Below are 8,414 nucleotides of genomic sequence, written 5' to 3' on the forward strand. Positions count from 1 at the left end.
AGAAACAGAGACACACAGGAAAACAATGTACCAAAAGGCCTCTGAGGTTCTGCAACTCTTCCTAGGCAGATCTAGGGGCCCCAGTACAGAGGAAACACAGTTAGTGGGGCTGTGAGTTCAAAGAGGATGTGACCCAAATGCTCATGGATATGTTTTCCAAACTGACCCAGGTGGGTATGAGAAAAACAAGCGGCTGGGAGACCTGACCAAAACAAATCAAAATATGAGTGACAACTTATCAGACCACGAGATGGAGCTTCTGTTGGTAAGTGAACTTCACAGCAGTCGTGTCCAGAAGAACAATGTGAAGAGGCCTTGACTGGCAGCTTGGGAGCCTAAATTCGCTGCTCTTTCTCCTACCCTGAATGTAAAGGGACACTCACTCTGTTCCCTGGGCCTAGGAAGCCACAGTTCCCCTCCTGCTTGCCAAGGACTTTCACATCATATATTTTCAAGGTGTTGCTCTTCTCTTTGCATCGTCTTCCTTCCAGGTCCACAGCTATGTCAGCTGCAAAGTCCTGACGAACCCCAACCTTCCCATCAACAAAAACATTGGTGGCAGCTTAAGCAGCATTGCTCAGGAATTAAAAAATACCTCAACTCTGAAAGTACCAAAGTTACGTTTATATGGATCTTTACAAAGTGTTGAAGTACCGGTTAACAATGGCTAAACTTAGTATTTTATATATAACATAAATGTAGCATAAATATGGATGATATATATGTACATATTTAAAGATTATTAGGAAATCCAACAAAATATTAACAGTGATTAAGTTGGGTAAGATAAATGATTTAAATACTCATGTTTTGTTTATTTTCTAAATTTTTATGATAATATACTCTTTTTGATTACAAAAATAAGTATCTAAAATGGCAAACTTTGAAAAGGCCAGAATTTTTTTTTTAATATATTTAATACAGGGTCTATAGAGTCTCACTATGCAGATCAGACTCATAGTGATTCTCCTGTTTTCAGCTTCCCAAGCACTGGGATTACAGGAGCACGCCACCACATCCAGACTCATTTGCCGCTGCAGCGCGTCCCCAGGACAGGGCCAGCAGAATGTATTTTAGGTATGAGGTCGACATTGGAAAAATAAAAGTTTTGTGATACTAATACTAGGAAGTATTGTGTTACTTTTTTTTTTAATGTATTTAGTACAGGGTCTACAGGGTCTCAGTACACAGATCGGAGTAGTGATCCTCCTGTTTTCAGCCTCCCAAGCCTGTGCCACCACGCCCAGTTTCAATCGCCATCTCAGCACATCCCAAGGGCAGGACCTGCTCAGCATGCCGGGGATGGAACCCCAGTCCTGTGTCTGCCTAAGCAAGCATTTTAATCCTCCGAGCTCTATGGCCAGCCCATTGTGTTACTTTTGAAAACTTCAATGTTATTTTCTGCTGAGCAGTAAGAATGTATTTGTACTGATAAATAATGGTTTTTAAAAATTATTTATTTGTTTATTTGGTACAGGGTCTCACTGCACAGCTTGGACTTGTAGTGATTCTCCTGTCTTAGTCTCCCCAGCACCGGGATTACGCCACACCCGATTTCAGTGGCTTGCATGGTGTTGCGAGGGGCTAGATGGCATGTGGTACAGGGGATCAAACTCAGACTGCTGAGCTATCTCCCTAGCCATGAATAATGGTTTTAATGCTGTCTGCTTGCAATGTAGTCCCCTCTGTAGAACACAGGACTTCATGTTCTCCCGTTGACTTACCGAGCCTGCAGCGTTGTCACTGGCAACTTAAATTTATGATTCTGCAGAAACTCCAGGACTCAAATGTAACTTGGGGCACACTCAGGTGTCACCACAGGAGTCAAGTCAGAATGGCTGGCAGTTGGTGCAGGTCTGAGGGAGAGAGGCGACATCACCGGCAAGTGACAGAGGGCCAGCCACTGGGAAATCTGTGGTTACCCGTCCCTCTGGCTTTCTCCATGTGGTGCACTTACTCAGCCTCCTCTCTACTGCTCTGAGATATGTCAGAGTGGGATTCTGACTTTCTTAATAAATGCTGCTGTTAGATCCTTGGATGAGCTGAGGAAATGAGATCCGTCCTGTAATAAGGCACTAGGTGGGGTTTGAAGATTGGGCAGCTTGGCTGGCCGTGGGAAGCACCTGGACGCTCTAGACCCTCAGAAGTGCTCACTAACCTCAGATGCATGGAGTTGTGGCATCCAGGTGGCACCACATAGGTGTGGACCACAAGCCAAGGAGAGATTTGGAGAACCTCTGCATGTGTTTGAAACTTTGGTATCTTTGAGATATACACTGACATTTACATTTAACAGTATTATTGGGAGACTCCAATCATCAACGTTCTGTGAACGACCCAACGTAGTATTTGGCAGGCATTGAATGCCCAGTAAATGCTAGTGAACCTAGATTCCTCCCATACATGTCTGTCTGTGAGAGATTTTGTACCTGAAAGGAGAAAATTTTGAATTTGTGTTGCTGTTGAGAAATGAGTCACTTAATGTCAAAAACGGATCACAAATAGTTATTCAGAGATGGCCAACATGATGCCGGGGCTTTTAAACTATCAAGCGAAGTCGAGCCACTCAGCTAACAGGGGAAGGAAGCTACAGAGAAAGAGCCTGGGGTGGTCCACAATGGCTATACAGTAGACTTCCAGGTAACTACAGTTACTTTCCGACCTACCATAAACATAGTTCTGTAGTTACAACATGTCATATCATATATAACAGCGAACCGTGCAAGTGTCAGTGCGATTAGGGTTTTGTTCTCTCTGGGGCCGCAATAAGCCCTCAGTATACAGCTGGCAGCTGAGCTCGGCTCACTGCCCAGACCTCACCCACCCAGACCTTCTCACGCCTGGACTATTGCAAGAGCCCCAGCGCTCTCCCTATGCCTTCATCATTCTGCCCCCTCCTTTAGCCCTCTTTTTCACCAGCTCCACTGTGACCACACGGCTGCTGTTGACCTCAGACACATCTCTCACTTCTTGCCTTCTCCAGGTCACGGGTGACTCTTCAGACAACATCTTGTTCCACGCCTCGGAGACGCCATCTGCCCCAGCCCAGACATCCACACACTGTCTGATATGTGAGCAAATGGGTAAATGACAGATGAAAATAGATGGAACTGTTCAGTTTTTAAGTACTACTTGGAAAAGAAAGTAGGTTTTCTCTCTTTTTGATCTGCTAAATTATTTTTCAGCTCTGATGCCTCAATTTGGAAAATGAGAAGAGTTCAAAGATTTCACAATGATTTTTTTCTTTTTTGAGATAAGGTCCTGATACGTCTTTCAGGCTGGTGTTGAAGTTGCAGCAAGCCTCCTGCCTCAGTCTCCCGAGCACTGGGATTACTGGTATGCACCACCACGCTTGGCTTCACTAAGATTTTAAAATTAATTTTTTTTTTTTTTAATTTTGAACTCTACATGGAGTGCTGTCTAGCCTCACCATGTTGTCACTTATCATAGGCTGAGAGTCGCCCAAGGAGACGCTGTTGACTTACTGGGCCACCAGATTCTCAACACAAAATAACATGAATGTCACTTTTTAAAATTTTGTTCGTATATATTTACAATACACAACGATCATACTCATGAATGAGGTGTTGGTACATGTAGGTAATATATGTAGATAATGAATCGTCATTCTGTTTCTTTCCCTTTTTCTCTCCCTCCAGCCTCCCTCATCTTGTACATCTTGTTACTGAGCAGGAGATAAGGTGATGCAAGACCTCAGGTGGTAGTGCGAGCACAACAGGAACGAGCAGCCGGCTGCTGACATGGGTGAATGGTCTCAGGAAGCTAATGATTATTTAATACTTGAAACAAGTGGCATTGTCCTTCTTCTGCTTAATTTAGAAAAAGATGGAAATGGATATGCATTCTGCCTTATGTTGTTAATCAATTAAGCATTCATTTATCTGATCACTGCAAATAACTCTAAAGAAATGGGAGATGGTTCAGCCAATAACTATTAGTTAGTCCTCTAATTGTGTGGGGCTCTGTGCTGTGGGCTGTAGTCAGAGCTTCAGGCTGGTCACAGCAGAACAAAACAATACCTATTCATACTCTATGGTGGAATTCAAACTGCTTGGGGGTGGGACTGCTGGGGGGGGGGGGGGGGAACAGCCACACTAGTGGGATCTCCAGTGTCACCTGGCTTGCCTAACCTCTTTCCTCTGACCTCCTGGCCCCTCCACGAGCTTCTGTTCCTTGATGTTCTGGGTGCTGATCCCGACTCTGGGGACAATGTGGTGCCTCCACTCCTGAGCTCATCTCCAGAAATGGAAGACAGAAAAATGAATAAGAAAATGTCATGCAATAGTTTGTGCTGTGCTTAAAAATAAGAGGGTGATAGGATAGTGACCAAGGGCTCTTCGGACTAGGGTGGCATTGGAAGGCTCTGGGCCAGTGTCTGCCCCGGGGAGCTGCCAGGATACTGTTTCCTGCTGTGGTGAGAGCTAGGCAAGGCCTGCAGCAGGAAATGTTGCAGAGATGGCCAACCAGGAGCAACTTCTGACACAGTGGGCCTTTCAGGACCCCATGCAATGCTGTTACCCACAGGTACTGTTCTGATTGGTCGTTTTGTCTCACGGGAACTTAAATGCTGAGGAAAAAATAGTCTCCAACATGACTATGTGGCAGGTACTTTACATAGACCACGGCATTATGTCTTCCCAAGAATTCCATGAAGCAAGTACTTTATGATTGAAAAGACTAAGGTACAGAAAGAGTAAGTAATTTGCCCCAAAACACAAAGTTCTTTAGTAGCAGATTTAGGATTAGAACTCAGTTGTTTCTGTCTGCAAGGTCTTTGCTCTCGACCTCTAGAAAAGCCAGTGTACTGGGAAGAAACCTCTCTTGGAAGGCTTATCAGGGTATACAAGGAAGGGTAAGATCACAAGAGGGGAGAGCTGCGCCACGAGGAAGATTGGGGGTGGGGGAGAAGACGGGGGCAACTACCACCCAGCGCTCCCTGTGCCATGATGCGGAAACCGCCACTGTTGGTATCATAACAGCCCAGATCTACAGTTACTCTTAAATCTTCCAGAACTAGATTTACCAACTAATGAAAAGACAGACAGCTCCTCTGAAAACCTGTTCAGCAAGCTCTGCATTCTACTGCTAATACAGTTGTTGCTAATCAACAATTGTGCTGTGGAAAGTGAGACCTTCACAGCTGTGGGTATGAAGACAGCCCAGAACCCTGCAGGCGCTGTGACGTGTGGGAGGGAGGAGCCTCCCTCTTCCTCTGCCTACAAGTTTCATTCCAAGGCTCAGCCAGAGAAAAGCCACACAATACTAATTCACCTTGTTTTCAGGAGCCGTATCTGCTTAAAAGGAATCGTCTGCAGGCCATGTGAATGATGCTGGCATTTGCAGATGCAATGTTTAAAATTTGAACAGTGTCTAGCTGACCCTAGAGTGGTTGACATCTGCAGTGATGTGTAATTTTGCGGAGGCATCAGTGCGTGCCAGGTTTGCTGTGAGTGGCGGGGATTTGCCAGTCTCTGAACCTCGCTGCCTGCCCAGCTGCTACTTTCACAAGGGCTGGTGCAGTCTCCTATGTCTAGGCATGCCTGAGGTCGTAGACACATCCCAGCCTAGAGCAAGGGTCCTGTGAGTTTGAAGTGTCTGCCCATCTGGAGGCCAGAGCACGGCAGCAAGCAGAGAAAGAGATTTAGAAGCAGAAGGAAATGGTAGCACTTTCCCAAACACAGCACCCAGGCAACAGGCATAACGTACATACGCTGCTGGGAATGCCACAGCGGCAGCGCTTCACCAGGAGGACACAGGTCTGATATCATTACTATACCCGCAACTAAGATTCGTCACAGTGAAGGATGCAGAGCAAAGCCAACAGGGCGGGCGAGAAAGCTCAGCAGACTAAGCACCTGCTTAGGCAAGCACAGGGGTCAGGGTTAGATACCCATCCTGCATGCCGTGCCACCCCACTCCCCCACTCAGGCACACTGAGTCGGCCACTGAGTCCCAGCATGGTGACGCATGCCTGTAATCCCAGCATTAGGGAGGCTGAAAACAGAGGATCACTATGAGTCTGAGCTGCGTAGTGACACTGTACCAAATACATAAAATGAGAATAAATAAATAAGCAAAGTCAACAACAAAGCAAAAGGTGTATGGGGAAAAGTCCAGGGGAACCAAACCTAAGCTGCCAGGAGTCCTTTCTCAGTGGAGTTGCCCAGGACACACATGTTTGTTGCAGAAATGAATTGTGATATGAAGTGACATGCACAAGTGACACTCATGCAAGCCTTCTCGTCCAGGCGTTTTGTTGAGTGCCGCTGTGTAGGCACCCACGATGCAGCACATTCCAGAATCATAAGCTCACAGAAGGAAGGCTGATACCTGGCATATAATCTATTATTAGCACAAGCCGGTTCTGGAAGGGTGGGGACACTCCCTAACAAGTGACCGGAGGCCAGCCAGAAGCCAACCTTCCCAGCTCAGAACTGGCCTCGCCTGGCGGCAGTCTCGAGTCTGCTGGTTGATGCTTTTCTGTACCTGTATGCAGGCCCACAGCTGCTGGATTTGGATGCTTTGTGGGCAATGAATGAAGTAATCCTACTATCCTCTCTCAAAGTGTCGCGCCATTTGACGCTTTCTTCTTTTGCATAAAAAAGTAGTGCTTTTTTGTTTTCTGCTTTTGGAGCCAGGCTCTTGCTGTGTGGCTCAGGCTAGCCTTGAGTTCACTTTGTAGCCCAGGCTGGTCTTGAACTCACAAGGATCCTCCTGCCTCAGCCTCCTGAGTGCTGGGATAATAGACATGCTCTACCGTGCCAGGCTCAACTTTTAAAACTTTTATTAGTACATTTTTGCAGTACATGATTACATTCACCGTGGAGTACAGGTACGCATATGTTAACACATTTAATTCCTTTCCTCTCCCTCCCTTCCCCACCCCCATCTCACTTTAGTAAAATGAATTGTACTGTGAACCAGATGGGGGCCACTATTTCTGAAATAAATTCATTCCATTAATAGAAATAGGAAACTATATATTAATACCTATTAATTTAAAAAGTGCATCTAACTTGCCCCAGATTCTAAGCTCAATGCTTAGAACACTCTTGCCTCCTGGTCAACCTACAGAAACTTGGTCCTTGCCATGCTCTGGGTCAACCCTCCCCCAGTGTCAGCCTGCTCACTGCCCTGGGTCTGGATCAGGGAGGTGACCCCGTCCAGACCTGGTGCTCATCTGGAGCTCCACAGGCCCGTAGGTGTGCTTGATGGACACCCTGAAATTGGTTGTATTTATTCTCTGAGGGACGTGTTTTGGTACATCCCTTCCTCTGCACCCCAGAACCCGACTGCAGTCAGCTCCAGGCCTGGCTCTGGCTCTTATGACCTGAGTGACCTCGGGTACTTCACATGTCTGTGCTCCATAAACCACAGACCAGAATAACAATAACATACCACAAGATTGGAAGAATTAAGTGGGCTAATGCAAAGTGCTTGGAAAGCAGTGGGACACACAGTAAATGTTTAGTAAGTGTTAAATGTTAATGCTATTGTGGTGATAGAGTCTACACAATTTATTTTAAAAGCAAACTGGGCTTTATCACTGCTCAGTTTAAAAATAATCAGCGTCTTTCAGGTGAAATCCAGATTCCTTTGAGTGCCCCCAAGGGTGCTGGTGACATAGGCCCATTCCGTTGAGCCACTTTTCCCTGCTTCCTGAACCCAGCCTGGTGAGAAGGCTTTCTCTTTTCCCATGTGACTGAGCTCTTGCCAAAGGCCACCAGTTCTCTGGAGTGCCTCCCTCAGCCTCTGTTCCTTCTTGGAGAGTAGTGACCCCATTTTTCAGGGTTCAGCATAAATGCCTCTTCCTGCAATGACTGTTTGTCTATCTCAACGAGAACCTTCTTCATAGCCTTTATTAGAATTTCTAGTTAAGTATCCATCCCTTCCTTTGCACCCGTAGAGTCCAGCTGCAACCAGCTCCAGGCCCTGGCTCTGTTATGTCTGTATTTCTTCTAGACTATAACCTCCTTGAGGACAGCATTGTTTTACTCTTTATTATACACCTGAACTAGTATCTTTTAGGTATTAACTAATAAGTAGGTAAATAAGGCAACCTTCCTTAAAGGTTCTATAATTCATCAAATGACTATGGCATATTTTATTGCTCAAGCTAATTTTTATTTAGTAAAGATCCACAAATGGATAAATTTGGAAACAACATGATGTTTTATAAATATATTTTCATATTTGGAAAAGTTGATTTTTAAAAAAATCTTGAAAAGATTGTGGTCATCAGAAGACATTACTCTTTCCATTTCTAGTCTCACTATGAATAATAATCAAATAGATGTTACAAATAGATATTACACTACTTTATGTAGTTTGACATAAACCTACCATTCAATTTAATCAAGCATCTATAGATATGTATGTAGACTATATATATA

General features: G+C 45.1%; 1 pseudogene; it reads left to right on the top strand.

The window, feature by feature from the left end:
* The first annotated feature begins 4,476 nt into the window (after positions 1–4,476).
* LOC101586916 overlaps positions 4,477–8,414 on the top strand; it is an 18,290-nt pseudogene continuing 14,352 nt past the window's right edge.

This window comes from Octodon degus, unplaced genomic scaffold, assembly GCF_000260255.1.
Source record: "Octodon degus isolate 3935 unplaced genomic scaffold, OctDeg1.0 scaffold00055, whole genome shotgun sequence".
In the NCBI taxonomy this organism is placed as follows: Eukaryota; Metazoa; Chordata; class Mammalia; order Rodentia; family Octodontidae; genus Octodon; species Octodon degus.